At 36.5% G+C, this 17,936-nt stretch overlaps 1 protein-coding gene across 1 annotated transcript in view; it reads left to right on the top strand.

Annotated features, from left to right (window-relative positions):
* The first annotated feature begins 16,650 nt into the window (after positions 1 to 16,650).
* The window catches only part of LOC120626420 (transcription factor AP-2-epsilon), a 97,010-nt gene continuing 95,724 nt past the window's right edge, over positions 16,651 to 17,936 (top strand). Inside the window, exon 1 of the mRNA XM_039893945.1 lies at positions 16,651 to 16,849. The gene's annotated coding sequence lies outside the window, so the exon portion shown is untranslated. The remainder of the gene's footprint in view (positions 16,850 to 17,936) is intronic.

Genomic DNA, 17,936 nt, shown 5'->3' with positions numbered 1-17,936 from the left:
TAGTTACCAACCTATACCTACAAAGACGTGCCGTCCCGTCAAGCGATTTACCGTTCCGCTACGATGCTGCATATACACCGATTAGGGTATAGCTATAATATAACTGCAGTACCCTTAGCAGGTTAGGCTAGGTCGGCTAACATCTTAGAATGCCCATCAACTTACCAACAGGTTTTTTACGAGAAAAACCCGCAAATTGACAATCTTTTAATTCAGCTAAGAAATAAAGCGGTGATAGCCTAGTAGTAAGGACTCCGGTTTCACTTCCGGGAGGCCGAGTTCGAATCCTAGCACGCAATCCTATGTATGTTTTAAGAAATTAAAATATCACTTGTTTCAACGGTGAAGGAAAACATCGTGAGGAAACCTGCAAGCCTTAGAGTTCTCCATAATGTTCTCAAATGCGTTTGAAGTCCACCAATCCGCACTGGGCCAGCATAGTGGACTACGGCCTAAACCCTTCTCACCTTCTCCCGTGCCCTTTAGTGGGCCGGTTATGTTTCGATGATGATCTAGATGAACCTGAAAATCTTAAGACTAATTTCATCTAATTTGAAATGCAAACTAAAATTTGAATACCTTATTCAAAATTGTTGAAAGTTTTTAGGAATATCTAGACGTCCGCCGTTTGGCCTTATCGGAAACATCGATGCATGCACCTGTTCCCGATTATTCAGAATCGATTTGCATATAATTGATGCATCATGAATTCGAAATGCGACGTAGGTACAATATGGGTATCTTAAGTTTTCAACCTACGTATATTAAATATCTGTTTAGGCAGCTAAAATATACTAAAACTTTTTTACCATCTTAAAACACAGGGGATCTACTTGCATTGCTAAAAACAGTAGGTATTTTCATATTAAAAATCAGTGAGCAAAAATACATATACTAAATCATTTTTTCAAAGACAGTTCATTTGGTGGTTCAACACTACACTTAAAAGAAGACTTCAGCGATATATTGAAACCACGTTGCTTCTTACCGAAATAAACTATTTTTTTTTTTTAATTTGGTAAACTTACCCTGATATCATAATTACATTATACTATAATTCAGTGATAGCTGAAAACCTGCATGCCGTGTGGAGTTCACCAATCTGCAGGGGGTCAGCGTGGTGGACTACGGACTATACCCTTCTAATTGTGGAAGGAGACCTGTACCGCTGGTAGAGGGCCGTTAATGGGTTGAAACGATTTTGGACAGAAGCAGGCGTTTCTTTGCGGAAATCCATATGAAAGAAAGTTGCGCTAGCTAGTTACACCATTTATAACTCAAGAACGGCTAGACCAATTTTTATGATATTTGATTTTATGGATTCCTCTTAGACCGGAATAGGATAATAAGTATTAAAATATAAAATTCATAAAAAAAAATTATCCGCGTTACGAAGTTCGCCGGGGCAGCTAGTATATTATGAAAATTAAGCTTAAAATACTATACCTACTCCGCAAACAGCAGGAGAATCTGTATGGTGCTATTTATAATTTCTTCAATCCTTATACTCCACACCAAACAGATTCTCGGCAATGTACCCTCTACGCACGTTTCGCTCCGATACCGGAGCATCTTCAGGAGATGTTGACTTACCTTAACTTAACAATAATTCATTTAAAGGCCGCCTTTTGTATCCTAATTTTTAAATTTTCTCTTATTGTGTCCATAGTTTTTTTCTTTTTGTGGTGTACAAATAAAGTGTATACTTAAATAAATAAAATAATGCTGCTTAGCGACAAAAATAAGCACGGTGGTGGGAGTAGGTACTTTCCCAGAGTAGTTCTATCACAAAAAACTATACTATAAGGATACGTAACCGTTTTAACAAGGATAAGCCGTATTTTCTTACCTACTCATAAACGATATAGATGATTGTGACGTGTTCCATGAGTTCGTATATAATATTCAAGATATGGCGCTAGTTTATTTATGAAAAATTTGCCCCGGGATCATATCTATTCATTTATAAATACGGCCCAAGCTTTAAGCTACCCTTCAGCCAAATTAAACTTAATTCTAAGACATCTTTTCGCTTCAATGAATAAATAGCTTAAACAATGGAAGTAATAAAATAAATAAATAAATATACTACGACAATACACAAATCGCCATCTAGCCCCAAAGTAAGCGTAGCTTGTGTTATGGGTACTAAGATGACTGAAATTATTGGAATATTTTTATGAATAATATCCATAAATACTTAGATTAAATTACTTACATATAAACACCCAGCCACTGAAAGACATTCATGCTCATCACACAAAATATTTTCCAGCAGTGGGAATCGAACCTACGGCCTTGGACTCAGAAAGCAGGGTCGCTGCAAACTGCACCAATCGGCCGTTAGATTTATTTTACAAATTTACTCGTATGTATAAATGGTTAACTTGTAACCTTCCTTAGTCTATTGAGCATCCCACAGCTGGGCATAGGTCTATTTTCTCAGTATTTTTAAAAGTTTGTCAAATAATTTAAGCTTGTGTCGTTTAGCCTAGCTTGTATTTTTAAATTTGGAAAACTGAGTCTAGCAGCTATTATTTGACTAAGAGTAGGTACTACGAAGTGGGCCACAACAAACTAAGCAAGGTAAATTGGAAAGAAAACAACTTTTTTTGAGCCATTATGTTTTCGCGTTCGCCTATAAATCACGGAATAATGTTGATTGTGCGAAATAACCTCCATTAAACTTTACAAACTTTGATGCAACCTAATGCATTGCAATAAATCACAAGTTTTGATTACGAAATTTTCTCCAGTTCAGCCGAAATTTATTTGAGTATTTCGGTAGGTATTTTGTAAGAGAAATAGTAATGATAGAAAATAAGTGCATAGGGTTTTAGCTTGATGATGTTATCTATGGTCTATGGTATCTTTTTAATCGTTTACTAATTTTAAAATCGCTGTGAAACTATAGTATGAATAATATATTAACTTTTGATTTCAAGGCAAATCCAGATATCTATACAGAAATGTATACAGAGTATGTAGGTCCCTTGCTACAGAGATTAGTAAGGGTACTCGCCCCGCACCGCCCTGCATTAACGGTCCCGTTTCGTCGGACCTCTGCATGCCTATCCGCACTCTGTGGTGGAACTGAAGTTTATCTGCTTTTCTGGTACGGAATGGCATTGAATGAATGAATGAATACACTTTTATTGTACACCAAAGAAAAAAAAAAGTAGTTACAAAGATATAAATACATAACAAGAGAGTACAATTTGGTGGCCTTATCGCTACATAGCGATTTCTTCCAGGCAACCAATGGCGTAAAAGTAAAAAAAGAGGTAGGTGGTGCAATAAATAAGATTTAAAAATTATACAAATATATAAATACAAATAAAATATATATAAATATAACTATAATATATATATATAAATATATTACATTTAAATACAAATAAAATATATAACATAAATATCTATATAAATATATAACATATAACATCCTCAATTTGTATGAAATATAAATAATTCAAATTACACACTTAAAATGATTCGCTTCAGCGATGTTCGGCTGAAAGAGACAAATAAAAAAGAAAATTAAGAAAGAGGCATTCACTCCACTATAGCCCAGGCCTGTGTATTACTATAGTGAAATAATAATATAATTACAATATAAGTAAATATTTTTCGTGATAATCTAAATAAAAAAAACAGTTATTAAAAGAATAATAAGTATAGCTTGACATATTCAGGGTTAGAAGCTCGAAAATACTATGACCCAAAGATCTAGGGCTCTGATAGTTAATGAAAAGCACGTTAAAACATTAAGAACGCCGTTTTTTTGGAGTTAGCATTATGTAGAATAACTTGCCAGTTTAATTGAAGGCATTTCAATCATCAATAAAAAAAGGATATTAATTTAAAACTATGCTTTTAAAAGAAATAAAATAATTTATGTGGCAATAAATCCCGTTCCAAATTCAAAAATTTTAAAATTCCTTTGTTCTCGTTTCGAATTTCGAACGCTCGCGTGTCCGTCGCGGCAATCAATCAGTCAAATTATATTGTCTTAGAGATCGCTCCAAATTGTCCCGAGACCCCAATGATGTGTACTCCGCTTAAATTGCTGTAAACGCTCTATACAGATAACCTTAAGTATTTATAGATAAATTAAGACAAATGCCGCGTATGATTAAAATAGCTGTTGCCCGTGACTTTGTTTTGGTTTCTTAAAGATAGTTCTAGTTCCTTCAATTTGTTCTCTCTGACACTTTTTAGGTAGTGAAAACAAACGTCGGAAATGTGTAAAGTCCATGTCCAAGACTAACCTAGACTAACTAACCAAGACTTTTTTTTTTAATGGAAGAAAAATGACTATAGGTTGCTATTGCACGATAAATAAATCTGCTACTACTAATATCTACTGTGATCATCAATCCGTCTTCCGTGGTGATTGTGGGCCCCTCTAGTTGGGAGAAGTCTTTAGTTCAGCAGTAGACTGCTAAAGGCTATTGATGACAATTGACCGCTATTTTGAGGCATACCTTCATCATCGATAATTTTAGTTTTAACATTTAATTGATAAATTCTACCTTCGTGACTGGAAACATCAACGTTAAAAAGAAATTCCGAAATAAAAGGGTCGAATCAAACGATTATCGGATTAGCCCATATGATCCTTAAGTCAAATTATAATAATTTTCCTTCGTGTTGCCATCTATCGTTTATAGTGTAAAGTAATAGTGGTTTCACTGGAAAGCAAATTGTGATTGATTTGGCCTATCATAATCAAAAGGCTGGTAAATTATCATAATCATATCAAAATTGGAGGTGATAACCTAAGGGCTGACTACTATCGTTAAAAGCTATCGAGTAAAACCTGGTTGTAATAGAATAACGTTTCTTATAAGGTGTACTCTATGATAGCAAAATCCCCATAAAAACAATATAAGCAAAATATACAGTGGATCGCCGTGATCGGTGATGAGGGAACCCCAAAGTTTGCAACACAGTCGCAAAGTAGCCTGTCTTTCGGTATTCTACATCTCATCTTTCTACTATCGGGCTATAAGGCATCGTAAGAATCTGCACCGTTACGTACTTAGTTGATACGTATCTCATGGACTCGAACAAAGCGTTTTGCTTCCCCCTTCCTAATACGCACCGTAAAGATCTGGTTTGCCCTTCAGCCTTGTGTCTTCCCCGATTCTTTTAATATGGATTCCTTAAAATCAACAGTGAATAGGCATGTTGTAGACAAGCGCGCTCCATCTTAATATACTTAATAAAAATATGTACAAAACTGCGGTCAGACCTGCAATCCACGCCACGGTCTGTAGTGCTGGACCACCGTAAAGTATGAACTCAAAAGAGAATAAGCTACGGTGGTACGGCCATGAAATGAAAAGAAACGGAGGCTACAGGGAAAAAAGAACCAAGTACTCCACCGGAACCATGTAGGAGAGATACTATTAATAAATAGTTATACTACGACCATACACACATCTGCAACTTGTGTTATGGGTATTAAGATAATTGATGAATATTTTTATGAATATAGTACATAAATAGTTATAATTTACAGGTAAATACTCAGACACTGAGAAACTTGTGTGTGAACCCACGACCTTGGACGCAGAAAGCAGGGACGCTACCCACAGCACCAACAGGCTATCTATTATCAGTACTAGTGTGTGACAAAATTTAGGTATGCCTTTCAGACGACGACAGACCTTTAAAACCCTTAAACCTGCATAAGGGCAGCGGGTTGGCTTTAAAATCGAAACTCACTGCAATTTAGATAATAATTTAATTAAGATGATCTTTTCATATACTACGTAATGCATTTATAGTTAAATCAATCATTCATTCGCGACAAAAAAAATGTAAAATTATATAAAAAAACATTAGTAATAAATTAATATTCATCAAAAAAAAATTGTGGCTTTCTTTTCTCCATCCATACAAAGATTTTCATCAGGCGAGTAGCTGGGAGCCGCTGGAGGCAAGCGGCCCAGCACCGTGCATTGTGGAACTCTCTACAAAAGACCTATGTCCAGCAGTGGACGTGAATTAATTGAGATGATGATGATGAAAAAATTTTTACGAGTACAATAGACTTTACATTGTTTTTCATGTCATTCTAACCCCTATAATGTTCATTGATGAAAACATTTTCCAGTTTTGGAAATGGAACTCATAGACTTGGACTCAGAAAGCAGGGTCGCTGCACACAGCGCTTATCGGCTGTCAAGAGACTGCCAGAGAAACGATGGTCCATTGTCGAGAGGAACATTATGAAAATTATTATTATCATTATTATTATAACCTTTTTAGCGATCCGCAAAGTAACGCCTGCTTCAACCAATATGTCGAGAGGGAAAAGTTTTGAAAAAGACTTGACGCATGCGAAAAAGAAGCCCGACCTAAAATCAAATGAGAAAAGCGAAAGAAGACGGAGAGAAGTCAGGGATCAACCAAGCAATTTTCATATCGTGCTGACATTATTAATAATAATAATTTCGGCTGGTAATTGGTTTCTTCTAACGAAGTTGCTTCATATACCATCACACGCATTTGTTTGTAGTAGTGGAGTTTTCAGTAGTATTAGATCCTTTTGTGACAGAGCTCGTCCGGGGAAATACTACCAACGTGCTTATTCCTGCCGCTAAGCAGCATTGTTGTGATGCTGTGTTCCAGTCTGAAGGTCGTGGCTGCCGGTGTAACATGAGGCTTCTTCCGTCTTCCCCGATACCTATAATCTGGGTGCCTTCAAATCAAGAGTGAATAGGCATCTTCTAGGCAAGCGCGCTTCATCTTAGGCTGCATCATCACCATCAGGTGTGATTGCAGTCAAGCACTTGTCTATATATTTAAAAAAAAAAGGCTTCACTTCTTCGCCTCAGGTTGATGAACACGAGGCTGCAAGTGGCTGGACGTGGTCCTTGCATGTCGTTCGGAGTGTTGCTCTCTCTTATTTAAACCATCCAACCAGGTTATTTTTATAAAAAAAAAAATGTCGCGTTGTCTCCATATCCGTTTAATTTAGTACGAAAAAAAATAACGAATCAGAAATGAGATCTAACCAGATCTATTCCCGTTGATATGAACCCTTGTAGAATGGCGTCTTTTAATAATTTAATCACAACATTCTTATATCGCGAAGGTATACAATCATCGCATACCATATATACCAAAACGTCATGAAATCGATCTTTAATATGTAAAAGATGAGTAGGTTAACACTCAAATTACGAAGGTATGTTATGCTGCTACTTCACATGAGTATAATAAATAGAAAAAATACTATTTGATATTTTGTAAGAAACGCGTTGGTTCTTTTGCAAGTCGATAAGAAGAGATAGGTGCTTATTGTATAGTATATATACTGAACATTTCACAAAAAAATAATAGCTAACTTTATATCTCATCATCATCATCACTATTAATGCCACTAATAGGCTCGGGCCTCCTTGCTCATAGGAGAAAGGGTTAGCATAAACCCAACAAGATGATCCAATGTGGGTTGGTGGGCTTTAAAAATCATAATCACATGCGATCACGTAATTAATTAAAACATGTAATCGGAAGCTCTAAGGTCCAAGGCAGCTTAGAAAAACTCCTGCGTCATTTCCCCAGCATGAAAACTCTTAATCACAAGGATATTATTATGTTGAAATTAGAGCGGTTTAAAAAGTCTGATGTTGTGATTGTTCTTATAAAAGTCACCAAAAAGGTCGTTACCCAATCTTAACAATTTAATCAAAACATTTCTAATATCACTATAGTATACAATAGCGGTGATAGCCTAGTAGTAAGAGCTTCGACATCCCTTTAGGTAAGACAGAGTTCCGGAAATTACCAGTATCTTTTCGGAGTTACGTCTATTTTCGATCATGACAGCTGTCACCACTGACGTCGAATATCGTTCTAAAATTCTTAACAATGTAATTGAACATTTTTATAGATTTATATTTATTACCTATCCTATTTTCACCAACAGCGAACAAATGTTTTATCATTCACTGTTTTCTAATATAAAATAAATTAAACCCCATGTATAGAGTCAGCACAAATTAGACGATGCACTTAAATAAAGAAAATTACATGGTAATAACATTAGACTCGCGTGCTGTCGTAGACATAGCTAGGTAATTGTGATAGACGGACAAATGCTTGGAATATTTCCCAAATTACTGGCCTCAGCGTAATTTGGTACCTCACTCATATAGTTAGTCACTACCAAATTATAGTATACGATACCAAATATTTTATCAACTTTTGAAGATGCGACTATCTTTGTGATTCGGTGCCTAATAGTTTACCTGACATAAGGATTTGTTTGGACGGGCATATGCGATAAATAATATGAAATTGAAGTTTGCGCTAATCTGTCAATTTGTATGGTCGGTAAAACCATTTATTCAATATGATATTGGAGTTTTCGTTAATGTGTCATTTTGTATGGGACGTGCTAACCCTAAAGTCATGTCACATTGAAGTAAATCCAGCGTTTTGTATAAAATGGCAAATGCTTTAAATAATGTACCGTTGGAGTTTGCATTAATCTGTAATTTTGTATGGACCGGATAACACGGGAATTTATACAATGGAACATTTAAATTTGCTTTAATCTATTATGTACAAACACTAAAGCCCTGTGACATTAATTTTTGCGTTAATGTGTAATTTTGTATGGTCGAGCAAAGCATAAGACAAGAGAGTTATTCATTATATTCATTTCATCTACTAGTAGGTATAGAAAATTATGAAGTTAAGACATAAACTAATTTCCGATTTTCAATAAAAAATCGTTTTCATTATGTAGTGATATCTGAGTTCGATGGTGATATCCAAAGCTACAGGGAAGAGTAAGAAAAGTTTTTCACCGCTACTTTCTACTTTCCAAACGAGTCAATAAATGACGCAGCCCTAACTTTTTGGCGTTTTACATTTAGGTACTAATGCAATTTCATATCACTTGCTTTAACGGTAAAAACATCGTGAGAAAAAAAGGGAGCCTGGGAGTTCTCCATTTTTTTTTTTTTCCTCTCTTCTGGCTTTACAGAGATTAGCCAATGTCAGGTGTCCTCCATTTATTTACTAGTGAGTCTGTGACTGGAATCTCACCTGGCGGTAAATAATAATGCAGTCTAAGATTGTGGCTTACCTGTTAGGGGCACTTAACCCATACCACTCATGGGTTTGTACGTGACCCGGAACGCTAAAGCGCTTGGCAGCACGACTTTGTCGGTAGGGTGGTAAGATGGTAACCAGCCACCGCCGAAGCCTCCCAATGGACCCGACCAGAGAGAATTAGGAAGATAAAAATTCCCAAATTCCCAACTGCCAGGGATCGAACCCGGGACCTCCGCTTATAAGAAACTGAGCTCACATGTGCAACCCTGTGCTAAGAAAATATTTTTTATATATAAAATTATTTGATGTTCCCAAAGAGTATCCGTACACAAAAACTGATGTGTATAATATCAAAATACTTTATAATTGTAAGGTGCGGAACCCCGTATTAGTGGTCCTCTAATTGTAGCTCGAACATAGTCATTTGTTGCTTTATGGCCGCCATTTAGTGCTCAGGGTTCCTCGGTCATTCGGACATTTTCAACGGAGTTTGAGTAACACGAATTAGATATAACAGTAACTTTATAGATACCTATATTTTTAGGTAGTTCTTTAAAACATTTGCTCAATAGATTATTTTCATTGTGTTTAGCGTGCGGTAAGTTATTCTTTGTTACACGAGTGCTTTTTGTTTTCCTGCTACATAAAACATCCTAATGCATGATGCAGGTAAAACTAATTAACACAACATTTTTGTATTTTTTTATACATATATAGTCATATACTATTTAAGACATATATAGTCTTAAATAAATACACATTTAAATACAGCCAAATATAATTTGAATTTATATAAATGTGTACCACAAAACCGACAAGCCGTGCCGACAATCGATGTAGTCAAAGTCAAAGTCAAATATTTCTTTATTCAAATAGGCACAATGCACATAGATGGCACTTTTGATGCGTACATTACATGTAAAATATGACATAGGAGTAAGCTGATGGCGATAAATAAATAACTAAAAACTTAAAACTAAAGCTACGAGCCTTCCAAACGCGCCCTGGTCTAAGAAGAAGCCCACAACAAACTTAGCCGGTTGTTATTTTTTTTTATCACCATATCACATTGTCATTTAAAAACTATTAAAGAAGCAGCCTGGTTAGAGCAATAATTTACACCCAAGCATTTTTATCGTTGACGTACTTAGTCCTTAATACTATAATAGGACTTTTCTATACCTAAGCTTACGTTTAATACAAACTTTGAACTTTTTCAGAGACATCTCCAAGATATCAAAGCGTTTAGCGTTCGGTGCGATGCAGTATAGAAACCGATTAGGAGTATCTCATATAACTGACCTGACTGACCCAAACAGCGCAACCATCTTGGCTGCACCGCTTATCACCAGGTCAGATTGCAGTCCAGTTCCTAACTTGTAGTTGATTAAAAAAAATAAAAATGTCTCTTATGAGAAAAACATCTGCTATGCATATAATTTATGCAATCGCTTTAACACGCTAATTATCATTATAATGGGCAACATTAATTTCTACACATAACATACAATTATGCACATTAGGCATGTATTTTACACGCATTTAATGAAGACTAATTTTAATGCAGTCCGTATAAATTTACTAGGCTTAACATAAATATTTGCTAGAGCATCGACTTGGATCTTTAGGTCAATCGTATCGCTCGCCAAAGGATACCTTAAAGGTTAGAAATGCTAAATCAGGGTAAATTTTTTTTAAGGATAGATTTTCAATAAATACTTTAAGAATAATTTATTTTATAAAACTAAGCTAAAAAAATAAATTTGATTGACCCCTCTACATTTAAAACGAGTTAAACCCAACACACATTTTACACGTTAAAAATTCCCCGTCTAAGTTTTTTGTACACTCGTAGCTCTTGTTTTGAGTTTATGAATGTACTTATCCCCATATATCATGTACAATATTTTATGTATAATCTAATGTCTACGGCCGATTGGCGCAGTGAGCAGCGACTCTGTTTTCTGAGTCCAATGCCGTGGGTTCGATTCCCACAATTTTGAAATTTTTGTGCGATGAACATGAATGTTTTTCAGTGTTATCTGTATATATTTTATGAGATATATTATGAGTATTTATGTATATTATTCATAAAAAATTTCACCAGTTATAATATTAGTATACCTGTATACCTTCCCGTAAAACATGCTACGCTTACTTTGGGGCAAGATGTGTGATGTGATGTGTGTATTGTTGTAGCATATAAAAAACGGCCATACTTTAAACTTAACTTGTTTGATTTTGGCGTTTTTTACCGTCTGATTGACGGTAGAAATTCTTGTTGGTAGAATCACCACCACCTTACTACCAGACACCAGTGGCATGCATACAGGCTATGCACAGGGAATGCACTAAGCAGACAGATAATATAAAATTAAAAAAAAATCTCCAGTACGATTCATAAAAACTTAAGTATAGGCTTTTTAAGAATTATAAAAAGCCTACCCCTACGTTTTTATAACTGGTTTTTATAACGTTGGTTACAACATCACATTACAAATCTTTCAATTTCTATGCATTTCTCTACTACAACAAGCATGATTTCTTACATTATATAAACCTTTCTCTTGAATCAGTGTATCTATTGCTGAAAACTCCATTAAACCGTTGCTTAGTTTAAAAGTTCTAACACTTCGTAGGGCATGCAAGGAAAACGTCCTATACATTACCTTCCTGTCTCCATCAACCCGAGGCGTCCTCATCCTTCAGAAAAACAGGGATTCTGCTTGGCGGCACTAATATCAATGGCGGTAGTATCTACTTCACCGGACGAGCTACTAGTATGTCACAGAAAAACTCGTATGAAAAAAAAAAAAAAATCATTAACCGACTTACCGACCGATCATATTAAACGTACGTACGTTACGTATTTTACACCGAGAAATATATTATTGTGTTAAATTGTTTGTTCTGAAAATAAAAATCACAACCACACAATGCCGGTAAAAAAAAAATGTTGACGGACGTATTGACGGTTCGGATATTAGATAGTACCACTTTGGAAAAAATAAACTTAAATGCAAACTAAGCCGTTTCGAATGGTAGATACTTAGTATGGAGGGTAGAGGTAAGGAGAGTCATCTTATATGGGAGAAAAGTTGAAAAAGTGTCCAGTTGTTGCGCTAAATAACAGTTCAAAAATCCTCCACAATAGCGCTGGTGGATGCACAGGGTATGGTATGAATGTAGCAATCGTAGATGAAATGAAGTATGCAGAGTTAAAAAATTTAATGTCATTATCGACTAAAGTAGTTAATTATTGAGAATTTCAACAACTTACGTTGTACAAAATACTGTGGTAAATATAACCTTACTTCCTTGTATCTCCATACTTCCTTGTTTATTTTTCAAGCCTACTCTAACAATATTTATATTTGGCGCTTCTTTTAAGAGTTACCCTGATGCAAATGTGGCGCCATCCTAATTTAATACATTTTTACGACACTTTTTCATATACACAGATGACTCTCCTTACCTCTACCCTCCATAATACTTAGTACGCTTTGGAATGATAGATTTAAAAAAAAACTAAATTGCAAACCAAGACGGTTCTAATATTAGATAGTACTACTTTGGAGAAAAAAATCGTAAATGCAAACTAAGCCGGTTCGAATAGTAGATAGTTGGAGTTCTTAATATAAAAAAAAAACAAAATTGCAAACCACAAAAACGTAATGTGATTCTCCATTTAGAAAATCCGTTAGTTCCGTTTTCAAATTCGAAATAACGGTATGACAAATCGGTCGGCGTAAAACAAAGGCGTTCCCGAGACAAAAAGTGTGAATTTATCAAATGGAACTGACATTTTTGGGTTTTTTTTTATTAGTTTTTTAATAGATGCCGGTGTGGGTCACCGTGGTGAATTATTGACAAATGAACTGTTAATGCGTTATGCCGATTTCGTAAACCGTAAAAATTCGACAGAATTAACCAACCTATTATCTACTTGAAGGAAAGAAAAGTTAAATAATTTAAAGGCATTCATTACAAGAGAACGTAGGTATTATGTATTTATACTTACTTATTTTACACCTAGAAAAATATTATACTAGCTGTTGCCCGCGACTTCGTCTTCGTTCGATTTAGTTTTTTGATGTTGCATTGAATTTAGTTGTAGTTCTAAAAAAAATTAAAGTATTCCGTATCGCTATAGCCTTAAATGAGGGGTCGGCTGCTGTCCGCTAAGGAGTTCTGTCCTCTATCTCCAACTACAGTTTGGGCAAAATTAAACACATATTATAACCTCTAAAGCACAAAAATAATTATTTAAATCAGTTATAATTTGTCGGAGTTATGGTGTAAAATCGTCAAACACTTCCATTCCCTCTCCCAAAGAAACCGAGCTTAATTTCGGGATAAAATTCTGTTCTCTTCTCTCTTCTATTCTCTTCTCGAGCGGGTGAAGATCATTATCTACACCCATGTACACCCAATAATAGAATATCATCATAGTAAATAAAAGCTGTATTTGACAGTTCAAAAATAAGAGTGCTCAGATCGTCAGCAAACTTTACAGGATTACTCGCCAGGTCAATCAGGAGATTCCCTGAAAGTTTCATTGAAATCGGTCCAGCTTCGGAGCCTATACGGAACATACCCACACACTTTCTCTTTTATGTATATAAAAAAGAAGATATACATAAAAACTTATAATATACCTACAGATAAACACCCAGACACTGAAAACATTCATGTTCATCACTCAAACATCTTCCAGTTGTGGGAATCGAACCCAAGGCTTTAAGCTCAGACAGCAGGGTCGCTTCCCACTGCGCCAATCTGCGTAGGCTGATAAGCATCGAAAACAAAGCATTGAAGTAACATCTGTATAAACCCTTTGTGCGGTCGAAATTAGCGGTTACCCCGTCCATTGAAAAGCGAACTTTCCCAAATAATTGCACGTCATTAAATTTTTGTGGAAACGCCCGCGATTCCGCAAATAATACTTTTATTAATAGGTGCGTACCCCGAGGTGTCAGCCATTTGGTCGATGTGAAAAAGTTTGGCGTTTATGACTTCAAAAGTTTTCGCTTTATCCTTCATTTGCGGTGAATGTACGTAGCGTTAAATAATTATGGGGTAATAAAATAACTTGTGTATTTTGGTTTTTGGATTGTGGCTGTCATTGACGGTTTAACTTTTATTTCGAGTCAGTTACACTGAATGTCTTGATAGCGAGTTCGAATCCCGGCACGCACCTCGCACTCTTCTGAGTTATGTGCGTTCTAAATTTAAATATCACTTGCTTAAACGGTGAAGGATTACGTACATCGTGAGGAAACCTGCATGCCTGAGAGTTCAAAGATGCGTGGAGTCTAGAAATCTCCACTGGGCCAACTTGGTTGACTACGGCCTCAACCCCTCATTGTGGGAGGAGACCCGTGCCCTGTAGTGGACCGGCAATGGCTTCATAATATGATTGTACGGTAGCTATGGTGATACGCTCAACCAATAGGAAGATCTTCTACCGAGCGGATGATCGTACTCGGTTAACGAGGTCCGAAGTTGTATATATAGGCATTCTTAGTGAACACTTCGCTAGCGCGATGCAGGATTTTTGTGGCGCCATTTAGTTCTGTAATGTGGAGACCGCTACATGATGATGATTATGATGTCACCGTACGAAATAAACAACAATTTGTCTGATGGGAGGCTTCTGCCGTGGCTAGTTACCCTACTGACAAAGGCGTACCGCTGTCGAAAGCGATTTGGCGTTCCAGTACAACGTCGTGTTACAACCAATTAGAGGTAAATGTTTAATATAACTGCCATACCCCTAACAGGTTAGCCCGTTACCATCCTACACCTACTGCATCAGAGATGGCAGTCAAGGGCTAACTTGTACCTAGTGGAATAAAAAAAAGTTAAATAGTAATGAAAGTGATCAGATCAGAATACAGTTGTCACCACACCTCTTTAGCACGCGGTGTCGTTCGAGGCGACTAGGACAACGAGCAGCAGCGTACTCCGTACCATCTACTGTTTAAACGTAAGCTTATAGAAAAGTTCTATTATAGTATAAAGGACTACCGCTATACGTGGCACGTTCACATACCTTAGCGGTTAATACAAAGATAAATAACATTGTTTCAGAAGTGTCCTTAAATACTGTTCCTGTGTCCTTAAGTTCTGTTCTCTATTAGTAGGTATATACTTATAGGTAGAAGCTAAGAAAATATACCACAGTTTAAAGTGTATAACCAAGATGTTGATAGGCAGTGCATTTACGTACATGTGAGGTGCACTGTTGATCAAGGTTCCTAAAAAAACGCTATTTTATTTTTCATTTTTAGGACTACGAGTTCCATTAGGTACCTGTAAAAAAGGGTAGGTAATCTGGTTAAAAAGTATAAGATACGTCATACCAGATCGATTTGATAAAATCCTTTTTATGCTAGATAGCCATCCGGGACGGAGGGAAGGTATCTAGCTACTAGTTCAGCTACTAAGTTCATACCTACTTCCTTAAAGACTAGTAGGTAGGAACCTTCGTAACTACTAGTGCCTATGTACTGTATAATTCTTTCTCAGATTTTAATATCAAAGGTCTGATCCTAGATAGATTTAGATAATAGATAGGTGTATGACCTTACATAGTAGGTACTGTTGTTAAAGAAAATTGTAATGAGAAAGTTGTATCTACAGAATCTATTCAGTTCTCTACAACTTCGCAACGCAAACTCTACATTTTACTCAAAACTTATGAAGCACAATTAAGCACAATGAAGGTTGGTAACTAGCTAATCTAAAACTAAACACCTGTTAACCTATTTTTGAATCATGAATTAATAAACCAGAATAAAAGAGGCCGTTAAAACATTTTATTTTAAAAATAAATTTTTAAATGTCTTGTGTAACAGACGAATTAAAATAAAGGCGACATACTGTCTGTATGTAGGAACGAACATCGCATGTCGTGCCTCCAGGCGTCGTGGGTTCCACTGACGGAAACAATTAATATGAACATTACGAAAAAAGGTCCTTTTTGTACTTCGCATCCTGGAACTTTTAACCACTTCATCACAAAAACGGAACAAAAAGATTTTTAATACAAAAAAATTGCAACACGGTTAAAATGCTTTTTGCTATCCATTCTTAACCATTGTGATATCAAATTTATTTAGCAAGGAATACAATTAATGCAACCTCTTTACGGATAGAGGAACCATTGAAATCCATACAGGTGATTCCCGCGCACCGTAAGCGTTACGAATTTAACGTCGCTCGTACCTATGCAAACATGAAAAAAAGCTTTTCAAACATTACGAAAATCTGACACTTGAAAAAAAATCACTCGACAAACATCACGCTGCTCACTTAACCCTACAATAGCCGTGGAGAATTACAATTAATCGCCTCAATGAGAAATGCCACCGCGGTACAAAAACGTCAAAATATTGTCCGCGGACACAGTGCCCCCACGGCGGGGCTCGCTACCCAATGAGGAGACGGTGTAGTCGCCGTGCGGGGCTCTCGGGCCAATGACGCTAGCCCGGGGCGGAGCCTCCAGCTACGCACGGTGTTTCGCCCCCAGCGAAAACCTTTTCGCCTCCAGTCGTTTACCGATAAGCCCGCGGGATGGTCGATTATTATTACATTTCGTACGCGTGATTCTGTGATCTCTGCCCCGGGCGTTGCCGAATCGATAGCGATGCGTGGTGGTGCCATAGACTCTGACTCACTTGTGATAGACTGTGCGTTCTGTGATATGTTTGCCTTAGTATAGATATAATACGGCATGAACCTTTACATGCAGTGCCATCGTGAGGTATGAGTGTTATGTTTATAAAAGATATTTATGCGGTCTGTATAGTTATTATGTCTCATCGATAAGTTCCGAGCCTACCAAACTTTTTACAATTTCAATCGAGGAATCAGTTTGATTGTTGCATTAGTTATATTATGTATTGTAATGTAATGTATTATGACTTATCGTGTTTTTCGATTGGTCAATATAAACTTAAAAACTTATCTTATGAGGTACTGGGGTATTTTTTTGGAGACTATTTAGTATAAAAACTGCCAGTATAATTTTATCATGCCAGTATAAAACGCAGAAACCGGTGTTTTATAAAAAAGTTGATGCAATGATAAACGCTGAATTAGACGAGAGCGGCCGCGCGAAGCGTAGCTGCGGTTTCAACGCTTTGCTAATTTCTATCAGGTCTTCCTCTCCAAACTAAACAATAAATCCGTCTGTAAGTAAATATTTAAGTTATCTTTGCTTGAAGATTAAGGTGAGACCCGGTTACATTTTAAATGAACTTGCTCTGTACCTACGAATTTACCAGTACCTACACTTCATGGTATACGGTAATGCAACTATGGATTTTAGGGTTAAATTGGGTTAAACCTATAATGTTTAGAAAAAATTCTAATAATCTATGGTCATTTAATAATCCGCAGTCCCACATTTTAATAGAAAGAATAGCCTTCTGCCCTTCCATTCCACGTGGACATGAGACTTGTATAGTTTATAATTGAAGTTAGCTTTAATTAAAAACATTCAAAACCTAATCACCTGTTAGGAATACAGTTGTACATCAGTCAATCAAAACCTACCCAAATGGCATTCGCATCTTAGACTCCGAAAATTACCATGTTCGACTGCAGATCATGACTTCCTGGGTTCAACCCTCGGTCGGGACACAATGTATAGTATTGGGTTTTTCTAACAAGAAATTCTTAGTGCCAGCCCGGGGTTAGGAACTTGGCGGTGAGTCATCCCCGTGCCTCGGAGAGCACGTAAAGCTGTCTTGCGCCTGGTCTCTTTCTAGTCGTGTCGGCGCTGCCTGAATCATCGGACTTTGAGAGTGAGGAAACAGAGAGTACACCAGTGTTTGCACACACACTTG

This window comes from Pararge aegeria, chromosome 1 (assembly GCF_905163445.1).
Source record: "Pararge aegeria chromosome 1, ilParAegt1.1, whole genome shotgun sequence".
NCBI classification, from domain to species: domain Eukaryota; kingdom Metazoa; phylum Arthropoda; class Insecta; order Lepidoptera; family Nymphalidae; genus Pararge; species Pararge aegeria.
This window is presented reverse-complemented; position numbering and strand designations above follow the sequence as displayed.